Here is a 25,175-nt window from a genome sequence, read left to right as displayed (position 1 = left end):
TGAAATAAAAACCCTTTGCATATTAATTCTAGCCCATGTTGTGCCTTTGAGATCTATCTAAAATTGTTGTAAATATCATGTGACCACTCTGAAAGAGTACTCAAACTAGGTCAACAAGTACATGTAAATTGTAACGTAAGTGCCACAAACTCAATCAAACATGGCAGCACAAGATAGTCATACAGATTCAGTGTATCATACAAACTTTAGTCCATTGTACCTATTCACAGATAGACAGTTGTATGAATAATCATCACAAGTTGACATCTACAGCTACATCACGTTTTTCCACATTGATTATATAATTGATTATATAGGTGATTTGAATGGAAATCATCATGGTCTATCCCAGCAACCACATTGTTTTTTAGCACGCACATTCTGGTACACAAACTACAAAACAAAGTACATACAATGGGATGAAAGTCCACTGGCATTCTGTCAACTTCCATTCCTACTGTTGCAAGCAGGTGTAATAACAGATACGTATCTTTAAAGTCTGTGCTAGACATTCCCAGGATCATTCAGGTTGTACTCAGACACAGCATCGTGGGGCATATTATCAAGGGGGTTTATCTCCGCTTTTTTGGCTTTAAAAGCCAAGAAAGCGGAGATAAAATTATCTCCCTATTACCTAGCTGCTGCTAACACCAGTTAGCAACAGCTAGTAGGAGATAGCGACCATCTTGGGCCCCACTTTGCATGTCAGAGAAATATATCACGAATGACATGCAAAGTGGGCTTGCCAAGATGTTAGCGACTGGAAACAGTCGCTAACATCGCTATCTCCTATTACCAACTTTTGGAGATATTCTCTCTAAGCTCAAATATCTCCAAAAGCTAACACCTGCCCTGAGCAGTTCTTAGTCATGTTATCCAATGGGAGGTGGGAGGTGGCTAAGAGCATTAGCTCGGTAATGCATGAATATCGCTGACTTTTTAGCGATATTCATGCATTGCGGCCGATTTTTATCGCATTTGCGATAAACCTTGGTAATACCAAGGTTTATCTGCGATAAAAATCGCCGCAGGTCGGCGATAAATTTATGACTCTAACCAAGCAATAGCGATAATTATCGCTATTGCTTGGTAATATGCCCCCGTATTCCTGGTGATGGCACAACTCAGAAACTCCCCTTAGTTGATGACATGGTGAAGTGAACTGAAACAACAAAATGAAATAAGATTAGCAAGGACAATTCTTCTCTCTCAAGTAAGAGCAAACTGAAACTTCAGCCAGAACAATGTCACTGTAAACAGTAGTTAGGCACAGTGTGCATGTAAATATAACCATATCCCAGACCTTTCCTGCATAAACATTGGCACACTCATCCTACACCCTGATGTGTACATACACACAGTCCACACAGCTCCATACCAACAAACACTGTTGGGTTGGAAATACATCTCAGTCCATACTTACAGTCATGAAAAGAAGTTGTTGATAAGCTGTTGTCGCAGGTCAACTTCTTCCTCCTCACCACTTTCTTCATTGCCCAGTCCCGGATCCTCAGCCGTTGGCACCTGCTGGTCTCACTCATCTTCAATCCGAGGGATGTTCTTCTTAATTGTCAGGTTGTGGAGCATGCAGCTGGCAATGGTGATCTGGCACACCTTTCCAGGAAAATATTGTAGGGGCCCCCCAGTTTTGTCAAGACTGTGGAATCTTGCCTTCAGGAGGCCAAACGTTTGCTCCACTATCTGCCTTGTCCTCCCATGGGCCTCATTGAAGCAGATTTCTCCTGGGATGACTGGGTTCCGCAATGGTGTTAGTAACCATGGCTGGTTGGGGTAGTCTGTCTCTCATAAATGGAAGTTAGACATGAGTACAATGTTCAAGCAAACATTCACTAAAAAGACACACAAAACCACTGACAACAAACATCATTACAAAGCTTACTTACCAACAAGCCATACCTGCTTGAGACCCTCCGGGTAAGTAGTGCGCTCTATAAATGTCTGTGATTGATTGATTGATTGACTGCTCTGGAAGTAGTTGAGTCATCAAACAGGGTATGGTGATGTTGTGTAGAATGTATGAGTCATGGGATGATCTGGGAAATCTGATGAAGACATGGGAAATACACATATCCAGCAAACACACCACCTGCACATTGATTGTGTAAAAGTGCTTCCTGTTCCGATATCCTTGCTCGTTGGTCTGTGATGGAAACAAAGCAATATGCGTCCATCAATTGCTCCAATGACATGTGGGATTCACCCAAACCCATCAAATTCAGCTTTGATATTGGTCAATTCCCCTGGTTTGGGAAACTTGATGTAGCTGTCCATTTTTATGGTCAAGGCCTGCAGTACATCCCAAAGTACATTGATAAACATAGGCTGGGACATTCCACCAGATGTTGCCACTGTGTCCGGGAATGACCCTGTGGCAAAGAAATGCAGTGCACCCATCACCTTAACTTTGGGTATAAGTGATGTAGTATAGTAGCGATGTGGACGCAATGTAGGTGCCAAGTGCTGACACAAACCATTTATTGTCACCTTATTGAGACAGTATTTTCTGATCACGTCCCTCTCTTCCATGGTTTGTAGGTCAGCAAAGGGTTTGTAGACGGGAGGCTGTCTTATGGCTCCTCCATGATATCTATGTGTGGAGTGCCAACACAGTAGGTGTTAGATCACAATGTCCCCAGCAACATGTACTTAGACAAGAACCAAAGACCAAGTAACCACACATGACAGTCCATGGTAGTGAAATACAGATTTCACAGAACAAAAAGATTCTAAACATACCGCAGCATACATGCCATTTCTGAATAAGTATCAAATGTAAAGTTACACTGGAAGGAAAGTATGCTAGACTCATATCGCCAATGACAGCTTTTTGAGGTAAAAACAAGCAGGACATAGTCCTAATCTTACAAGCGCAGAACACATGACTTAGGTATTTTTGATGACTGAGAAAGCTTTGTCTTAAACACAGTAGGATCATGTTATGTATTGCATCATGTACACCACATACATCTTGAGTTTGACTCAGCAATTCATGCAGACAAATGTTACATGATGGACACTGTCATAGTGTCATGTCTGCATTGCACAAACAATGAAATACACAACCCAATGACAATGTACATCTTTCTTAATATGCAGATGTACACTTAAGCATAGTACACAAAGACCACTTACAATGTCCCATTTATGTTCAATGCCTCAGTAGGGTGCTGGAACGTTTGACTGTATTGGCCCTCTAAGAAGGTAGGATTCTGCATATCAGACACACACACCCTTTACAACTGGACATCGCTAGCCCTGGGCGTAGTGTGCGTAGTGGGGATTCGCGGAGCTACGCGAAGTGGGCGAGAAACTACGCCCACCTCCGCACTCCGCGTAGCCCCACTACGCAAACACCACTGGCCGCCAGCCCCGCCACCCGCCTCCCTCCCGCCCTCCCTAAATACTTTCAATTAAAGGAGTAAAATAATTAAAACGCACTTACCTTGCCCGCCGCTGCCCGCCACGTCCCCGGGGCTCGCTATCTTCCGTCTTCCGTCTTGTTTACTAATGCGCATGCGCGGGCGGCCGCGCATGCGCATTTCTCACGAGAAAATGCGCATGCGCAGCCGCCCGCGCATGCGCATTAGTAAACAAGACGGAAGACGGATGATAGCGAGCCCCGGGGACGCGGCGGGCAGCGGCGGGCAAGGTAAGTGCGTTTTAATTATTTTACTCCTTTAATTGAAAGTATTTAGGGAGGGCGGGAGGGAGGCGGGTGGCGGCCAGCTACGCTCCGTCTGCGGAGCGTGCGTAGTGCCGCCTGGCTGCGCCCGCTACGCAAAATGCGGAGTAGGCGGCACTACGCACACTCCGTGCACGGAGCGTAGCTGGCCGCCCACCCCTAGACATCGCACAGATTACACACTGGGTGACAGTGGCATCCAACACCGTTATATGGTGTATTTACACCTGTTAATGGACATGGGCAGCATACTGCCTGAGAGAAAGTCGAAAAACAGAAACTGTGCTGTCTACTTTCATGCTGGTTTAGCCTGCCAATTAGTATTTCAGGGTCCTTTCAAGGTAACTTCATCATGTGAGTGAGGGCATTTGATTTGTATTCTCCTTCAGCATACAATACAGTGCATCCAGGCATGGTGTGGTACAAAACTACATTTGCATGTTTTTTGTCAAAAACCAAACCATCAATCCAAAGTTGCGGTAGGTGGTTCAGAACTGAGGCGGACACAGCCTTAAGTTGTAACTTGTTATGGTGACAGTTGCAGCTCGCTGATTGTGTCCACCTACTGTGAAGACTGATGCGGTAAACTTCCATTGCTAATGTGGCAATCTTACTCGTGGACCACCGGCTATTTTGAACCGCATGATAAGCAGATTATCAGTCAGCAATTGGATCCATTGGAAGACATTGAAAAATGCGACCAACGCGGACATATCACTTTGACTGCCCACACAGAAGATCTCCTGTGAGGTCCAGATACAAGTCTTGTGTTTTGCAATGCAAATCACTTGTGTTCGGAACCTGCACTTCTACAGACCTGCCCATCTCTCTGCTGCTGTTCACATCCTCTGGGAGCTGTTCACATCCTCTGGGAGCTACTTGGTGTACAGGGAGCAGGGCCCCTGATTTCCCACCATTGGAGCTGCAGATGCTGCTAGACATGGTCATTCCCCTATACAAGCAGCTCTATGGTGCTGCAAAGCAGCAGCAGAGAACAATTCAGACAGAATACATATTTTAAATATCAGCTAGCCATGCACATAGGGCAGATTGTTGCAATGAGACACACATCTGAATCTGTAGCCAATTGTTTAAAAGTGTATTTGTAAATGTGATAGACAAGTTCACTGCTTTATATGTGTCAGTACTGGTCTAGACTTTATATCACTGTTCTCATGTGAATATCTCATCATCAACCACAAACGTCATATGGTGTAAAAGTTATGCAAGTACACATCAGTTTGACATACTGATACCTTGTTTTCTATCATATTTCAAAATACATTTGCTTGTTGAGTCACAGCTAATCTAACTCTAATGGTGAATGTGAAATGTCATTTGCATATGTGGTTAAGTTGTTAATGTATACAGTCACAAAAACAATTCCACACACATGATGCAATATCAGCATTGTGTCGGTTATGTCACAAGCCCCCACATAGCAAATCACAGTGTTAAACAATGGTCATGTCAGATGTATGAAGGCAACCATGTGCATGGGTTATAATGTCCATTCAGGCCATGTGCAGATCATGTTGAACAATTTTTTACTGGCGCAGTTTAATCATTGGGAAATAACCATACTAAGTAGGTGTATGTCCAGGGCCAAAATGCCACTGTTCCCTTCTGCAGAAGACATCGGTGTGATGATGTTAGCCGTTATGAGACTTCATAACACCTGTGTTGTTCTCCCATGCACAGTGTAGTGAGCGACGTTGCATATTCACTTAGGGCAAGGTCAGGTTAGAATCTGAGGTCAACAGGAAAGTACAATGTGTTATGAAATATGTAAACATTGCATGTTTGACAACACTGCAGTTTTGAGAATTCTAGTCCGCTAACTTGGATATTGGTTAAGGTAGCTATTCATGACCTATTTGAAGAGATACCTGCATATGTACATGTGACCGAGGCCTTGAATTTTGGGAGCAACCAGAAAATCTGGTCAAGTGACTGGTGGCCAGCTTCGCTGAGAGCCTGCCCCTGCCCATTTTCTCATGGGAAGAACCTATGGGTTATTGTGGACAATGCCTTCTCCCTAGATTTTCAGGTGAACAGGACAGTCTCCACCTGTTTCGGCATCATTAGGATTCTTAGAAAGATCTCCCACTACCTTTCTTTGGAAGCACGTAAACAGGCCATTATGGCCTTAGTAATGTCCAGATTGGACTATTGTAATGTCCTTTATCTGGACATTAATAAAGGTATTATTCACCGTCTACAGATTGTGCAGAATGCCGCGGCCAGGCTGGTATTGAACCTTCCTAGACATCATTCAGTCAGGGCCTCGATTAAGTTCTGCACTAGCTTCCGATGGACCGTAGGATCATGTTCAAGATCTTATGTTTGACTCACAAAGCCTTTTATGACTCTGAGGGCATCAAGTGGACTGGCCAGCATTATGCTCCCACGAGATCCCTTCGGTCTTCGGACAAAAATGTGCTCACTGTTCCCAAATTTACGAAGGTTAAATTGGGCGGCAGAGCCTTCTCTACTGCTGCGCCCAAATTGTGGAATTCTCTTCCAGTAGAAATTTGTAGTCTAGACCTTGCTTTTTTTTCGTTCCTCTGTTTAAGCATGTTCTTCCTCTCTCCGTCTCTGTCCATTGATGCTCACATCTAGCGCCTTGACGCCCTTGGGCTAAGTTTCTCGCTCTACAAGTCTAATTTCATTCATTCATAGTTAGGGGCTGAGTATGATGACGGTCAGACCGTCACAACAACCCGTCGGTGGAAGTCACATCGCCATCGGAATCATCTTATCCGCCCGCCATATTTCAATTGCGGGTGTATGGTTGGCGGTCAGCAATACCAACCGCCAAGCATCCGACAGGCTCCTTGAGCCTGCTGGGGTGGCAGAGGGGGTTGTATTCTCTACCATGGTAGCAGTGCCTGTCAGGCACCACCGTTAGGATTACAATGTGTCTTTCCGCCCGCCTATCCATGGCGGTTAACCTGCCTTGAAAAGGCAGGTGGAAAGGGACTTTGAGGGCCCGTAGAGAGCCCCTCTTTCCTCTGGCCCTCCGATATGGACACTGGGGGACACCTATGGAGCCTCCCTACATATCCATGCACCATGTGGTGGGCACCGCATGGTACCTGCCACGTAGTGCAAGGATAGTTAGGCATCCTTATTTTGCATTGCGGCTGATGCTACAACATAATGCCTATGTTGGGACCGCCAACAACTTGTCGGGCGGTCCCGTTTCTGATAAGTTACGTCCGCCCACCATCCCAATCAGCCCCTAAGTGTCCATAACAATGTCACCCTTACAGGTCAACGGCTATCAGAAAGTTTTCCTGTGGAGGACCATCCCCCGGGAGGTGCGCTCCATGGGGGGTCACACATAGGCGCAGTGGCCACTGCCAAAAACGGTGGCAGGACCCGAGAGGCTGGGCCAAGAAAATAATCAAAGTCCAGTTGGGCCTGGCACCTCCAGACATGAGGGGCGCAACCGCACCCTGAGCCCCCTAATGAGTCGCATCTTGGCTGTGGCATATCCCAACCTTGATGGGCAGTTGAGAGCAACACAGCAGCAAGGAGGGGGCGAGTATATGCCTTGATAAACTTCATACCATACCATGCATGTTCACATATTGCAGCCAGTGTTATGACTTTTATGTTCTGATACAATCAAGCCCTGTATAATGTGTAACATGTAACATATGTAATAAGGGTTGTTTGTTCATTGTTAGGTCCCTTGAATCACGGACATATAAAACTAAAATAGGCTGGATATTGCCAGTAGTGCTATTCCATTGTATATTGGCACATGACAACACAATGTGCAGGAAAAAACCCTTTACGTGTTTCTGCGATGCTCAACATCCCAAATACCATTGTTTGCCCTGGTTTGTGTATTGAGACAACAACACTTTTGTGTTATTTGATGCTTGTGAACTTGACTGTGACATGCCTTGCAATACATCCAGGTAGCAAGCACGGTGTAATTGTAGGCCTTGGTAAGTAGAGATTGATCTGTGTTAAACATTTTACAAACAGCGCTGGTGCCATCTGTTGTCCAATGGAGCAGCTGGCAATGTTTAGACTTATGTGTACTGATGCTACATGTCAGACTGGACATTACCAAAAGTGAGTGACAGAATATATCCTAGTTACGTTTAAGCAAATTCCATGATTTGAGCTACGGGTACGTGATAACAGATGTCTGTGAGTGCATAACAAATAAAGTTTTAGGTGGTATCGGGGGGGGGGAGGTGAGAACATGGATGTGAAAGTTACACCTTCCAAATGGTATTGATGGTTGTTACATGGGGCATTAATATTTTAGGCAAATAAAACTATAGTTTATCACTGTAACTCAGATATCTGGAAATGTGGCTTCACAGACATCGGAGAAGGGCAGATACGTTCAGGTGAAGAATACAACAGCTTCTGAGCAGAACAATATGTGAATGATTATGTTTATCATGAAGGATTAGTCTGACTTGTCCTCGTGAGATGTGGACATCAGCTGGATGTACACGATAATAAATAGTGTTGGCAAAATGTACCAAGTAAAATGTTTTGCACTTAGATTGTGGCCACACAATGAATCTGCCTGGCCTGGTAGTATAGTAAGCCACATGTCACTGAAGTAATATTCAGTCATTGTTGATGGCAGTGCAATAAGCTTTGTTTACTTGGAAAACAGTTAAAAGTGTTGCAATCTGCCTACAGTACATTTGATTACTGCACGGTGCTGACATGACACAACACTTGTAGACATACATTTTTGCTTTGCTATGCCTATATTCCATGTGTAACTTCTATATGAGTTACACATCTGTTAATGGACTGATGTTCAACTGTAATTTGATCCATGTGAAATAGCCTATTCCATGACTCCTACATCTTGATGGTGACTTATCAAACTATGTTCACCACTTAACTGCTGGGCCTTTTTGCTTCCAGTGCTGAGCCCTTTTTTGGCTATTTGGGGAAGTTCGCGCTTAGGCCCCGGTAGTTTTTTGTTCACATAGGGCATCCACATCAAACATGCATCCTTTTCTTGCAACATCCTGTGAATTTTAAACGTACCCAGGGTTAGTGGATTTCCCTGGAGGGGATCGAAAAATTATCCAAAATATAGCTACATTTTGTTTTTTTTGTGAAAAAGTGCTGAAGAAGAAAGCGTTTGGATTTTTCCCTGCAAATGGTATCAACAAAGTGTTTGGGGTGATAAAATCACAATTTCCCAGCTTTCAGGAACTGGCAGACCTTTGTTAGAAAACCAACATTTTCAACACAGTTTTGGCATTTTAGTGGGACATTGAATTTTTTTTTCTATTTTTTGTGCTTTCAACCTCCTTTCAATTAGTGCTAGAAATTGATATAAAACGAATAATGAATCCCAAAAAGCAATACATTTCTACAAAGTAGACGAAATTCTGAATTTAGCAAGGGGTCATTTGTGTAGATCACTTAAGGCTTTCCTATAGAAAGTTACAGTTGAAATTAAAACATATTGAAAACGAGTCGAAAAAAACAGCCATTTGTGCCTACATTTTCACCAGTAACTTCTTCTAAATATGACAGATTTTTAAAAGCAATATACTGTTATGTCCACTGGAGCATTATGGTTGCAGGGGTATATAGGGCTTTTAGGTTCACCAAGAACCCGAAGTACCCAGAGCCAATAACTGAGCTGCACTTGCTACAGTTTTTCATTGAGTACCTGGTATACAGTAATTCACTGGGTAAAATATAAAGAGTGAAAAATAGGTATCAAGGAAAATTATGTATTTCTGAAATGGGAACAACATATGGAGTTTAGAAACAGTGGTTATTTGCACAGCCCCGTATATGTGAGTACCTATACCAGCATGTGAATTAGAGGACATTTTTGAAAATTAATTCTTTTTTACACACTGTCTTACATTTGGAAAGGAGAAATGCATAGAAAGTCAATTGTTCTACTATTGTGTGTTACCTCAAGTCTCCCAATAGAAATGGTAGCTCACTTGTGGGGGTAGGCATAGTACCTGCGACAGGACACAGCCCAAAACGCAACATGGGCATCCGATTTTTTCCCAGTGAAAACTGACTCTTTTTTTGCAGTGTGCCTAGCTGAGGTTTCTGGGCCCTAGCTCAGCTGGCACCTAGAGAAACCTAGCAAACCTGTATATTTTATTAAACTAGACACCCAGGAGAATCCAGAATGGGGTGCCGTGTGAGGCTTTCACCAGGCTCTGTTACCAAGAATCTCTAGCAAGCCTCAAACTTTCTAAAACAAAAAACACAGTTTTCTCACATTTCTGTAATGGAAAGTTCTGGAAACCATGGGTAGTCACAAACTTCCTCCCACTGAGCATTCAATAAGTCTCTCAATATAAATGGTACCTCACTTGTGTGAGTTGGCCTAGTGTCTGTGACAGGAAACGGGCCAAAACATACCATGGACACACCACATTTTTACAGTGAAAACGGACCCTTTTTTTGCAAAGTGCCTAGCTGTGGATTTTGAACTTTAGCTCTACCGGCATCTATGGTAATCTGGCAAACCTATACATTTTTTTAAACTGGACACCCAGGGGAATCCAGTATGGGGTGACTTGTATGGCTTTCACTAGGTTATGTTACCCAGAATCCCTTGCAAACCTCAAACTTTGTCCGGCCAAAAATACATTTTCCTCACATTTTGGTGACTTTCAGTTCTGGAATCTGCATGGATCCACAAAATTCCACCCACCCAGCATTTCCCAAAGTGTCTCGATAAAAATGGTACCTCACTTGTGTGGGTAGGCCTAGAGCCCAAGACAGGAAACAGTCCAAAATGCAAAGGGGACATGCCACAAGTTTACAGTGAAAACTGGCCCTTTTTTTGCAAAGTGCCTAGCTGTGAATTTTGAACCCTAGCTCAGCCGGCACGTAGGGAAACCCAGCAAACTTTGTACATTTTTTAAAACTAGACACCCAGAGCAATCCTGAATGGGGTGACCTGTGTGGCTCTCACCAGGTTGTGTTACCCAGAATCCATTGCAAACCTCAAACATTCTCAAACAAAAACATATTTCCTTACATTTCTGTGATGGAAAGTTCTGGAATCTGCATGGATCCACAAACTTCCACACACCTGGCGTTACCCAAAGTCTCCCGATAAAAAAGGCACCTCACGTGTGTGGGTCGGCCTGGTGCCAGTGACAGGAAACAGCCCACAATGCAACATGGACATATAACATTTTCCCAGTAAAAACTGAACATTTTGGGGGAAAATGTCTAGCTGTGCATTTTGAACCATAGCTCAGCTGGCACCTAAGGAAACCTAGCAATCCCATACATTTTTAAAAGGTAGACACCCAGGGGAATCAAGGATGGGGAGACTTGTGTGGTTCTCACCAGCCTATGTTACCCAGAATCCTTTGCAAGCATCAAACTTTGTAAAAAAAATACATTTTCCCCACATTTCTATGATGGAAAGTTCTGGTATCTGTGTGGAACCAAAAACCTCCAACCACCCCGCAATTCCCACGATAAAAATGCTTCCTCGTTTTTGTGGTAGGCCTAGTGCCCGTGACAGGAAACAGACCAAAATGCAACGTGCACACACCACATTTATACACTGAAACCTGATCCTTTTTTTGCAGTGCCTAGCTGTGGATTTTGAACCATAGCTCCTCAGGCGCCTAGGGAAACCTAGAAAACATATATATTTTTTAAGACTAGACACCCAGGGGACTTCATGATTTGTGTGGCTCTCACCAGGTTCTGTTACCCAGAATCCCTTGCACACCTCAAAACTTTCTTTAAAAAAACAGCACATTATCCTCCAATTTCTGAGATGGGAAGTTCTGGAATCTGCATGGATCCACAAACTTCTACATAACCCACATTCCTCAAAGTCTCCAGATAAAAATGGTACCTCACTTGTGTGGGTAGGCCTAGTGTCCTTGACAGGACACAGCTCACAATGCTGCATGGACACATCACATTTTTCCAGCGAAATCTGACTTTTTTTGTGGATTGTCCAGCTGTGGATTTTGAACCATAGCTCAGCTGGCACCTAAGGAAACCTAGCACTCCTATACCTTGAACTTTGTCAAATAAAAAACATTGTCCTCACATATCTGTGATGGAAAGTTATAGAATTTGTGTGGATCCACAAACTTTCACCCATCCCACATTCCCAAAAGTCTCCCAATAAAATCAAAACCTCACTTGTGTGTGTAGGCCTTGTGTCCACAACAGGAAATGGCCCAAAAGGCAACGTGGACCCACCCCATTTTTACTGTGAAAACTGACCCTTTTTTTGCAATGTGCCTAGATGTGGTTTTGTGTTTTTATCTAGGAACCTGAATCAATATTACCATTTTATGCCCTTGTACGGCTATAATCAATAATATCCCTATTATGGCATAAGAATCAGATCCATATTTCAGTAAATCGCCCTTGCAGTCCAAGGCACAGCAAAAGCTATTTCCTTAGATTCCTAGAAAGCACAACGAGTTCTTTCAACACACCAAACCTCCAGCAACCTGGGAAATCCCCACTTGCTTTGTTTTGATTTGTAATAGAACTCCTGCGAGCACTGTAAGAACGGCCAGTTCTTAGTGACATCTTTATTGATGTCTTATGTCCAAACCTTACGTCAAACTCAGCACCTTTCAGGTATAAATATACCAACGTTGCCTTAAGCAAACACACGGTGGTGGTTTTGGAGCAGAGCAGCTATCTACTTTCCGAGAGCCCAGCTGATGCGAAAAGCCCACGGACGCTGCCCCTCCTCTTTGACGCGCTGAGAAAGACGCTGTCTTTTCTCCTGCCGAGAAAATCTAGCTCCGGCGTTTCCAGCCTACCCTTGCGGGTGTCTGGGATATCGAGTCCTGAGAGAGAGATACCAGACCTCCTACATTCTATTCCCAAGGTACAGTGCTGACTAAACCCTTAGGGAGAATTCTTGAATCAGATTCTTGGCAAAACCAACTTAACTTAAACTGCTAATTACTTACTCCTTCCCACGTATTAGGCTTAGGTCAGGTACACCGGGGTAGGCGTATTTTAGAAGCACCAGTTGAGCACGCTAGCCAATGTATATATGTATGTATATATTTTATCCATTTTAAAGTGTCTTATGGCTAAGAAACCATATCAATGCTTTTACAGTATTATTTCATAATAATCCTTTTACTGTACGTACTTTACTTTATATTAAGTATTGCAATTGCGGCAATTCATTTCTCTTGCATGAGAAGGAAGACTGCTCAATAAATAATACCTTTTATTGAAAACGCCCGTCTCTCTATTCTCTGCACTCTGGTGAAACTAAGAACGCACATCTGACTGAGTGAAATAGCTGTCTGTTGTTTTCACACGACTCTAGAGATTTACTCTTATTCTGAGGGAGCAAAGTTGTCATGTTTATGCAGTTGTCGGAAGCTGAATCCCTTCTTGTCTGAGCCAGTGAAGCTGATCTCTCCCTATTCATTCAAGAAAGTTTCCAGTGACCTCTGAGATAGCTGGCGCAAACCTAAATTAAGTCTAACATAGTCAGTAGAGACCTAGATGACCTCAGTCCTACGTCTACACTGCTGTTTATGTTATTCCAATGCGCAGAGCCTATTGGGAAAATAGGAACTACACTACATGGCGCCCAACGTTTGGTAAGGCGATAAAACTAACGCAAGACGTTAGAGTAACTCAGTCGTGCTTTTTCACACAGAGCCTTTTTCCCGTAAATACTCCAATAGACGTCTGGAGTGGGTGAAAGGTTAAAATACGCCCGAACTTAGTAGGAAGAGATTCCTATGTAGAGTTTTTGGTTTAGTCAACGTTGAAGGATACAGTGTTCCAAAATATTGTGCACCTAATCTTTTGTTTCCTTGAAACTTGATCTGCAACAAAAAAAACTTTCTGCCAGTAAAAATGACAGATAGTGAAGACAAGAGGGAGGCAGCTAGAATAGCAGCTCAACTAATAGAGGATGACACGAGTCTCCTACAGAATGACCGGAATGCGATCCTCATTCCAGTCAACATAAGAAAAACTATAACTCTAACACTTATAGAAAACGGACTGACATCACAAGGTGGTACAGTCATTTTCTTGATAGAGTCACACGAATATCGGCAGACAGAGGTATTCTATTCATGGATAAACTTCCCATCGGCAAACGCTACAACACACGAGTTCCACTATTACAAAATAGAGGAACCTCCGAAAGAATACACTCCTTTCGAGGATGTGGAAATCCCACTAAATTACCAAGAGCACCTGCTCTGGTTTAAAGGCGCCCTAAAACATAATGATCACATCACCAGACTCGGTCGACTAGGTAGACCAGGAGCAACGTGGCCGGTTCTAGCCAGCTACACACCACATCCAGACATCGAAAAAATGTCAGACAAGGAACTTTTAGCCCAGCTAAAATGACTAATTAAAATTCATAGACAATTAGTCCAATATGTAATGCGGACTGCAACAGTCCAACCAGCTATTAACATCCAACGGCTGAACCCTCATCAGGGAAACACAAACAAAATTACACCACAGAACATACAATCATGTCTTGGTAAAACACCTGCAAAACAGGAACAAATTCCATTCTGGCTAGCACAAAAAATAACTCAAATAGAGGCAGTATTTCCGAATACTACCCCTAGTGAGAAACACAGAATTCTGACTATCTGCCTTCCAATGGGGGTCGCACCACATGTGGAGGACAGTGACACTTGGGGCACAGTCTTTGCTTCCATTTACACAAAAACACATGGTGTTCCGTCTCTGGCGGTGATACCAGATGTACTAAGACAGATTCAAAATGAATACGGTCCAGAACCTGCTTTAACTCTTGGTATGAAATTACTGAAAGACTTCAAGAAGGTCTCGGCTATATTATTAGCCAACATAAAAGGAGAAGCAACATCTGTGGCGATCCGCCAAAAATTGAAAGAAACAGATATAGCAGACCAACCAATTGAACTTGCCAGAATCATAGAAAAATCCTATGACGAACTAGGTAGAGATAGTTTGGGTGGGAAACCGGTAAAACCCCAACTACTTGAAAATCCTGAAAAGATATTTATAAAAAATAATCTAAACACTCCAAAAAAGAACTGGGATGGAAATAAACAATCCACTCCCAAAGAAAAAAGATTCCAGTCCAGAGGAAAGTCTCCTCGGCGGAGGGAAAGAACTCCGAACAGAGAACACAAGTCTCCCCAAAGGGAGCCCTCTGAGAAAAGATACAACCTTAGAAATAGCGATAATTTGAAAAAACCTGATAGATATCAAGATATTGATACACGTCACTCTCGATCTTTTCAGACTTCCTCGCAGAAATCGGAAAGAAGAGGACGGTCAGAACACAGGGAAGAGCACGCCAAGTCCAAAGACAAGGAACCTGCTCAAAGTAAAAAATTACAAATTCCAAGAAAGAAGATAGCAAGTATTAAAATAATCAAACATGCTGAGGATACTGAGGACACAGCTGAAAAACGGAGAGTGGGCACAGACAATGCTAGACAGCGCAGCAGAAGTGACCATAGCTCTCAAGATCCTGATGAATCATCTGGAGACAGTGGACACGAATGAATACATTCAGGTGGAAACTGCAGATACCAGAATTAGCGAACCTCATAAAATATACGAAATAACATTGTGTATAGAGGGAGATAAGACTGGGAAGGTAAGGGGTCTGTTTTGGGATTACCTCTCAAAAGGCTATGACATCCTATTAGCTGAAAAAGACTGGCCACCGGAGTTTGTCAGGGAGTGCCCTCATGGCGAAGAAATGATTATGCCTGCCTTCTCAAATCATATTCCAATACATAGAAAATACATATATGCAAGAAAATGGGCAGTAGCCCAAGCACCTGCATTATATAAGAATCATGTAGGATGGGATGAGGACTCTCCTCCTCACAAAATCCAGTTAAAATATCAACCAACTGCACAAAGACTGTACCCAATTAAGCAAGAAGCTAAAAAACAAGTCAGGGAGATCTTAGATCAACTTGAATACCAAGGGGTGATTGAAACATGCACCTCTCAAATGAACACTCCTTTGTTTCCTGTCTCCAAACAAGACAATTCATATCGTCTAGTCTTGGACTACAGACACCTTAACTCATGTTGCAAGACATTTGCGGTACAAAATGTGCACAGTGCGGCACTAATGAATAACATAGTTTGCAAAAAACACAAAACAACATTAGACATTTCTAATGGGTTCTTTTGTCAAAATATTGCACCGGAAAGCAGGTATTTAACCGCTTTCTCAATAATGGGGTCACAGAAAATTTCTGTCGACTCCCACAGGGATTCAAGAATATCCCAGGAATATTCTCAGCAAGAGTAACAGAGTTACTACAAATGTATGATTATGAAGCATTATCTTATGTCGATGACATCTATCTCACAGATGCTGACCTGGATACTCACTTGAAAAGAGTGAACACCATAATACTTGGGTTCGCAGCAGAGGGTTACAAATTCAACTTTAAAAAGTCACGAATTGCCCATCTAACTGTCCTATTTTTAGGATATGAATTATCAAGTGAAGGCAAAAGCCTAGCAGACAACTTCTTAGAGAAGTGCGCTGTACTCCAAGCACCAAAAATGCTGAAGAACTTACAATCGATACTAGGCTTCCTGAATTTCGGAAGAACTTACATTCTAAATTATGCAGAGAGGGTTAAACCTCTCTACAAATTAATAAAACCTGATTTTAAACCAATCAATTGGACTCAGAAACACACAGAAATTTTTAGATCATTGCAAACAGACATATAAGCTAAAACAAAATTAGAAACTCGCGACAATACACGCAACCTTGTAATCCGAGTCATCCCAGGAAGATGCAGATTCACGTACCTGGCCTCTAATGAGGGAGAAACTGTACCAATAGCTTACAAATCACATTTGTACACACAAGCTGAAAAAACATTCAGTCTTACAGAAAATACTGTAAAGGTGGTTCAGACGGCTACAGCAAAAGAAAGAGCCCTAGCCCAAGGCAAAAGAATAACTGTTTTTACATCAGAATCAGCCTTTGGGGCGTTATTCAGCCCAGTTAATCTAAAAACGGTGGCACTAGATCCAAAATGGATACAGTGGGAAAATTCTCTTGCTGCAGAAGACGTGACATACTATTTTGTCCCGAACATGAAAAAACTGAATGATTTGAAATATGAAAAAGAATATCCTCTGCCAATCAAAATTCTGCCTCTCCAACAGTACTCATGTATAATCTATACGGACAGATTTGCACAACTTTACGATGTGGATAATAAATCCTACAATGCAGCATGCGCGATTGTTAAAGGTCTCTGGCGCTGTGGTAAATTCAGACCAAAAATAACAAAAACTGAATCACTGAGAAACTGTTCGGCTCAGCGAGCTGAAATCAGATCTTTAAAGATGGCGCTTGAAAATGCTGATCGTGAATTCCCTACACTAATAGTGTGCGATTCGCATTTCTGCGTCAAATCTTACAATAATGACTTACAGAACTGGGTTCAAAACGATTACAAAGATGACACAGGTGCCACAATAAAGCATAAAATGCTTTGGGAACAAGTAGTTCTTTTACAGAAAGAACTACAGAAGACTCACGTGATACACACACTGAGTCATCAACGTGATGGCATTCACGTTGCAGGGAATTCATTGGCTAATACAGCCAAAGCGGAAGCAACTCAACCGGCTTCCGTAGCCACAAAAAAGCGTTCAGAAAAATACATAGACGGGGAAACCATGCTGGCGGTAAAAATGTCTTCAAAAGGCGACTGTGCAGCACTACCCGTGAACTATCCACTCAATTATACATACGTAATTGACGCAAACTCCGTTCCTTTTGCTTGAATTCCTGGAGTGGGGGATAGAGTAATTCCAAACACGAACAGAAGAGTCTTATTAATAGCAGACGCACATATGGGTGAAGGTCCTAGGCACAAACAGATCAAGGAATCTCTGACAGAATTACAATCAGAATACTGGTGGCCGGGGATGAGCCTGCAACATTATACATTTGCAAAGAGCTGTCCAAACTGCAACAGAGATCGCAGTAACGAGCAAACCGGAGTATTGCCATGGCCATTTCTGTAGTTAGCATAAGGCTATCTATACGTAAAATCCAGCGTCCCATTAATTTCTTTTAAGACTAGATTTACTTAAAAATGCAGCCCCCAGCGCTCGGCTGACGCCAGAACTGTTATAAAAGATTTGCGAGTCTTTATCGGCACATACGCAATTGCCATGCTACATTCTGATCAGGGTCCTTTCTTTAGCTCTCGAGCTTATAAGGAGGCCATGACCAGCATGGGCATTACGTTGCGGTACTCTTGTCCCTTCCATCCTGAGGGAAACGGGATTGTGGAAAGAAAAAACCGAGACATAAAGCAATCTATAACGGCAAAGGTATTAGGTTCGGGTGACGGATGGGTCCAACATTTAACAAGTGTCCAACGTAGTCTTAACAATCTGCCAAGAAATTCTCTAAAAGGTTTCAGCCCGTACGAACTATTGTTCGGAACTAGAATGTATATTCAGGATTTAGATAGTCAAACTTCAGTGGTAGAAGATAAGAAAAAATGCTTTGACATCAAAGATCGTTTGGCTGTTTTACAGGACTTAAATGAAACAAGAAAAGCCCTGAGCAACATAAAGTTAAAACAACAGCCAACAACCACTGTCCCAGCAAGACCTGTCTGAATTCCAAAGATTGGGGATCTGGTCAGAGAGAAGAACGCGGTGAAGAAGGAATTTGGGCTTTCTTACAGAAAAGCAGTACCTGTCTTAGCTGTCAGCGGAACAAGATCAGTTGTACTACCGCTCCTTGCTGGTAAAAAGGAGAACCAAGTTGTATCCATCGACCTGGTAAACCCACAATCATGTGGCCAATAATAAGTAGTAGGCCCAGTGGACTCCCAAGAAATAGCAGAATACCGAAATTTGCTACAATCCAAGAGGTTCAAACTGAGAGACTAATCACATTTGATAAATCTGCAGTGAATAAAAAAGGACTATGCAACAATGCCATGGAACTTGTGCCTCTTGAAACCCAAATTGAAACAGTTCATCAAGAAACACTAGTCTACCACGATGTAGCCTCAGACCATGCTAATGAAAGAAAAATTGAAAGAGCAATTCCAACAATTGACAGAACTGCATCTGACTACTTCATCAATTTCGATAACTTTTCTGAAGATCCAAGCAAACCAGAAGAAACGCCAGCAACAAAAACTTTTAAAGACAAAGCAACTAAACTCTTTCATCAACTCAAAGAAACCTATCTGATTTCTCAATGGATTGAATTTTGGATTGTATTAGGTGTACTCATACTTCTACTCTGCCTAATTTTAATTCTAATTTTAGGAAAATTTATTTCAGTACAATGGACACAGCAAGTCAGAACATCAACTTGGTCCTAAAGCCACACAAGTCATCTCATATCGAGAACAGAGAACTATCATCAGTGAATGTCACAGCCATTCCAATACCCGGCGGGGTACTTTGGGACAAAACGGATTACGAAATCTATTGCCCGGTCGAACTCTTGAAATATCCTCACCAGTTTAAGGTTTCAGTAAGTGACTTTGTAAAACCAAGTACATTCTCTGATGATTTGGACTTTAAAAGCATAAATAATATGATGTCAGATTTAGTAATGTCAGCAAAATTTACAGAACATGATTATTTACATGGTTCATCGAACTATGAACAGATGTATTGCTATAACCACTATGCACATCACTATTTGCATAAATATGCTCAACCTAGAAATGTTTTTAAATATATTCAATGGGAACATTGTGCAACTCCACCTAAAAGCAGTTAGAAAACATTCTATGAGAAATTCCCATACTTCTCAGAGTTTAACACCAGTGATGCAGAAACATTTTATTATAAACTGTTAGATAAAACAGGGACAACAACTATGCTGAAAAAAACTAAATTGATTTATTCGGAAACATTTTATGAAAAAATGATTACATTTGGTTTTGATTTCTGCAAAAACAACATTGAAACGAAAACCATCTGGGGTACAAAAGAATGGTAGGTCCAAGGTTTAGAAGCATTATTTCGAGCCTGCATGATCCCAGAACAAATAATGTTCTTGAATGACACCATTCAACAGACTACTTGTCTTGGCCTAGCCAAGATTAAAGACTTAAATAAACCGTCTATTCCAAAGCCAATACCTGATAATACAACCACAGATATTGAGATAGACGTATCCCAAATTTTACATCAAAACAGAACACATCCTGATTGGAAAAGTGGTTAATCTGGCCAACGGACACAAATAACTGTCAAGATAGATTCCTGAACAAAATACAGGGGTTAAAAATGACCAGACCAGACCCTAGATACTCCCAGAGACAACATCCAGGGATAGTAACAACATACAGTGTAGGGAAATTATGCCTTGATTGGCTACAGACATCCACACTGGTAGAAATTAGGCAACACTTGACTTTACTTAAAGACGGTGCTGACTTGCGCGATTTCCTAATGGGACCGTGCAAACAGCATCAAAAACATTTCATAGCGGCCAGTATATACGCTGCGTACAATGAAGCTTGGAAAGTGACTCAAATTGAGACAGCAGAGAAAATACGAAAAATTGATCGTATTAATTTGGAAAAATCACTTTCTGTTGTGGACAATGGGTTAACGTCTCTGTCCTCCAGAATATATTCACTGGACAGTATTGTATCATCTGCTATCGATATAACAGATCAGGACTTGCTAATGTTACAACATGGTCAGTCCCAATTATGTTCTATTGTACAGCTAGGCTAGACGTTGCAAAACCTGCGTTCAGGCTATGTGCCATGGCGTTTAATCAACACAACGTCATTGTTATCTATCTTTAACCTTACTGATAAACAAATCAGTTTGGCACAAAAAGGAGCAGACTATACGATTCTGAGCATTGAAAAACGTGAGAGATTACCATTGACAATGTCAGAAAGACCTGTCATTGAATGGATAATACACGGAATAATCACAATTCCGATAACAACTTTCCAATTTAAAAAATGCCAAGAGTATATACCAGCAGGCCAGTATGAAAGGTTGGGTAAAGGGTACATTAAGTCATCATGGAAATTACCTTATACACACACATGTTATAGTGACAAAAACCAGAATGTATTTCTTAGTGGTAATAATTGTAAACGATCACTAAGCGGTATACTTCTGTGCCAAGTTATTAATTTACATGGGGCCTGTGAGGGGACTTCAAATAACCTTTCATGCCACCAGCACGGCACACCTGCAACACATATAGAGCCATTCTTTAGACAACTTTCTAACAGGAGTTACGTTCTAATAACAGACCACAGCTGTTGTGGCATGGTGCCAAGGAAAGCATATCTCGTAAGCGTTAGTTCCATGGTCACTTGCTGTATGCAAGTATTGTATCCAAACGGCCCTCCTGATACAGAGGCGACGATTTCGCCTTCCTTGAATATCTCTTCTATACGAATTGATACTTTAAGCAGAATGAAGTCTGTTCTTTTACACACAACAGTGCCTATAACGTCATCAAAAGAAACGTATGATCTTCAAGTTGCAAGGACAACAGCAGAGATACATACACTTTTATCAACTAATTGCCCCGTGCAGTGGTATCGCACATGTATTTAAGACAATTGTTTCGGGACTGTTAACACCCTTCGAAGCAGTCCTGGGCATCTTTCCCAATTTTGTCCATTCGGTCTTTGGCGGCCTACCACTACTTTTGGGACTCGTAGCAGGAATTTTATTTTTGACTCTTCTGCTCCGATATGGCAAGCCAAAACGCAGACATGACTCCAGCAACAATCGAAGAAACGATCCTAGCTATACGCTATCGGGACCGCATAACTAAAGTCCTTGGATTAGCCCGGCTAAGAGATCTGAATATGACCTGGTTTCTTTCATTCAGACCTATATGGCAGAACTGCATCTTACCTGTGCTTCGATGTATGCTATGCGGAGAAGAATGCGTGTTGGACACCTGTCTTACACTACAATCAGCAGTACCAATGGATATCAATACTTTGCTAAGTCCTGTAACGGCTCATGCATCGTGTTGTCCCCAGCGGTTACCAATCCTGATGACGGCATTCGTTGAAACTTCACCACTACGATTAGGTGGCAGTGAAGCAAGAAATGAGAGCAACATCACCCAGGTACGACCTTCTGTGAGCATTGCTGATCCTGACATCAATGATAGCAATCATTCTCACGACTGCCTGGTTACAGCATTTTCAACCATTGTCGAACTTTCACCTGAAGCTGTAGACTGTTTTTTTGCACATCTGTCTGAAGTAATGTTCTCCCCTGTACAGAAAGAATAACTTTTTAAACAAACCGGCACACAGCGGTCGCCTGAACTCTGAATTCGGCCTTCAGCTTTCATAAACAAAAGCTACTGAAAACATTTGGAACTATTTTCTCCCCTGAAAACGAAATTCTTTTTTTCCAAAATCCAAAATATTTACTTTTTTTGGCACATGTACCCTGCTTAGAGTAGAACTATTCATAAAGAACAGAGCTTCTATTCTTAGTAATTCTAGAGACAAAATATTATCTCAGCCTCTAGCACAAGCACAAGCAATTGCATTTATATGTGATGAAATAGTCTCGACCTTCTTTTCTGTATTAAGAGACATTTCATGTGTAATTTTCACAAATCGTTCAGCTAAATATATATATATATGCATCTTTTACTGAATGATTACACTGCTTAAAAAACGTACAGTACCAATAATCTTTCGTGTATTTCGCATACACCATTTCGAATGCAAACATGTATTTTGGGGTGGGTTGGAATACACATGCACCTTTACATGTTTACTATTGCTTAGTTTTTAGTAATGATGGACATTAGATCGTGGAGTGGGTATTGTGTTTTTATCTAGGAACCTGAATCAATATTACCATTTTATGCCCTTGTACGGCTATAATCAATAATATCCCTATAATGGCATAAGAATCAGATCCATATTTCAGTAAATCGCCCTTGCAGTCCAAGGCCAGCAAAAGCTACTTCCTTAGATTCCTAGAAAGCACAACGAGCTCTTTCAACACACCAAACCTCCAGCAACCTGGGAAATCCCCACTTGTTTTGTTTTGATTTGTAATAGAACTCCTGCGAGCACTGTAAGAACGGGCAGTTCTTAGTGACATCTTTATTGACGTCTTATGTCCAAACCTTACGTCAAACTCTGCACCTTTCAGGTATAAATATACCAACGTTGCCTTAAGCAAACACACGGTGGTGGTTTTGGAGCAGAGCAGCTATCTACTTTCCGAGAGCCCAGCTGATGCGAAAAGCCCACAGACGCTGCCCCTCCTCTTTGACGCGCTTAGAAAGACGCTGTCTTTTCTCCTGCCGAGAAAATCCAGCTCCGGCGTTTCCAGCCTACCCTTGCGAGTGACTGGGATATCGAGTCCTGAGAGAGAGATACCAGACCTCCTACATTCTATTCCCAAAGTACAGTGCTGACTAAACCCTTAGAGAGAATTCTTTAATCAGATTCTTGGCAAAACCAACTTAACTTAAACTGCTACTTACTTACTCCTTACCACGTATTAGGCTTAGGTCAGGTACACCGGGGTAGGCGTATTTTAGAAGCACCAGTTGAGCACGTTAGCCAATGTATATATGTATCTATATATTTTATCCATTTTAAAGTGTCTTATGGCTAAGAAACCATATCAATGTTTTTACAGTATTATTTCATAATACTCCTTTAACTGTACGTACTTTACTTTATATTAAGTATTGCAATTGTGGCAATTAATTTCTCTTGCATGAGAAGGAAGACTGCTCAATAAATAATACCTTTTATTGAAAATGCCCGTCTCTCTATTCTCTGCACTCTGGTGAAACTAAGAACGCACATCTGACTGAGAGAAATAGCTGTCTATTGTTTTCACACGACTCTAGAGATTTACTCTTATTCTGAGGGAGCAAAGTTGGCATGTTTATGCGGTTGTCGGAAGCTAAATCCCTTCTTGTCTGAGCCAGGGAAGCTGATCTCTCCCTATTCATTCAAGAAAGTTTCCAGTGACCTCTGAGCTAGCTGGCGCAAACCTAAATTAAGTCTAACATAGTCAGTAGAGACCTAGATGACCTCAGTCATACGTCTACACTGCTGTTTATGTTATTCCAATGCGCAGAGCCTATTGGGAAAATAGGAACTACACTACAGTGGATTTTAAACCCTAGCTCAGCCAGCACCAAGGGAAACCTAGCAAACCTATATATTTTTAAAAACTGTACTCCCAGGGGAACTTAGGACGGGATGACTTGTGTGGCTCTCACCAGGTTCTGTTACCCAGAATCTCTTGCACACCTCAAACTGTGTAAAAAACACAGTTTTCTCTGATTTTTTTCGATGGAAAGTTCTGGAATCTGCATGGGTCCACAAAATTCCACCTACTCACATTTCACAGTCTACCGATAAAAAAAACGGTACTTCATTTGTGTGGGTAGACTTAGAGCCTGCGACAGGAAATGAGCCAAATAGCAACGTGGACATACCACATTTTAACAGTGAAAACTGACTCTTTTTTTGCAATGTGATTAGCTGTGGATTATTAACCCTAGCTCCGCCAGCACCTAGGCAAACCTATACAGTTTTGAAAACTAGACACCCAGTGGAATCCAGGATGGGGTGACTTGTGTTACTCTCACCAGGTTCTGTTACCCAGAATCCCTTGCAAACCTCAAACTTTCTTTTCCTCATATTTCTGTGTTGGAAAGTTCTGGAATCTGCGTGGATCCACAAACTTTCACCATTCCGCATTCCTCAAAGTCCCCCCATAAAAATGATACCACACTTGTGTGGGTAGGCCTAGTGCCCGTGACAGGAAACAGCCAACATGGACACATCACATTTTTACCGTGAAAAATGACCTTTTTTCCAGAAATTGTCTAGATGTGGATTTTGAACCATAGCTCAGCCGGCACCTAAGGAAACCTAGCACACCTATACATTTGTGAAAACTAGACACTCAGAGTAATCCAGGATGGGGTGACTTGTGTGGCTCTCACCAGGTTCTTTTACCCAGAATACCTTGCAAATCTCCGTGGATCCATAAATGTCCACCCACCCTGTAGTCTCAAAAGTCTCCTGATAAAAATGATCTCTCACTTGTATGGGTGGGCCAAGTGCCTGCGGCAGGAAAGCGCCCAAAACGTATTATGGACACATCAACATTACCTATCACAAAACGACCTGGTTTTGCAAGGGGTGTCACCTGGGTTTTTGGCCCCGGGCTCGGCAGGCATCTTGGGAAACCTACCAAACCCACACATTTCTGGAACCTAGACACCCAAGGGAGTCTAAGAAGGTATAGCTTGTGTTGCCCCCCCAACATTTTCCTACGAGAATCCCCTGTAAACCTCAAATTTTGCTGAAACAATCACATTTTTCTCAAATATATGTGTCAAAATGTTGTGGGATCCCTGGGCTGACTCAAATTTCCTACCACCCAGTGTTCCCCCAGGTCTCCCCATAAAAATTGTACCTCA

The sequence above is a fragment of the Lissotriton vulgaris genome, chromosome 5 (assembly GCF_964263255.1).
Source record: "Lissotriton vulgaris chromosome 5, aLisVul1.2, whole genome shotgun sequence".
Classification (NCBI taxonomy): Eukaryota; Metazoa; Chordata; class Amphibia; order Caudata; family Salamandridae; genus Lissotriton; species Lissotriton vulgaris.
The sequence above is the reverse complement of the archived record's forward strand: the minus strand, read 5'-3'. Positions refer to the sequence as shown.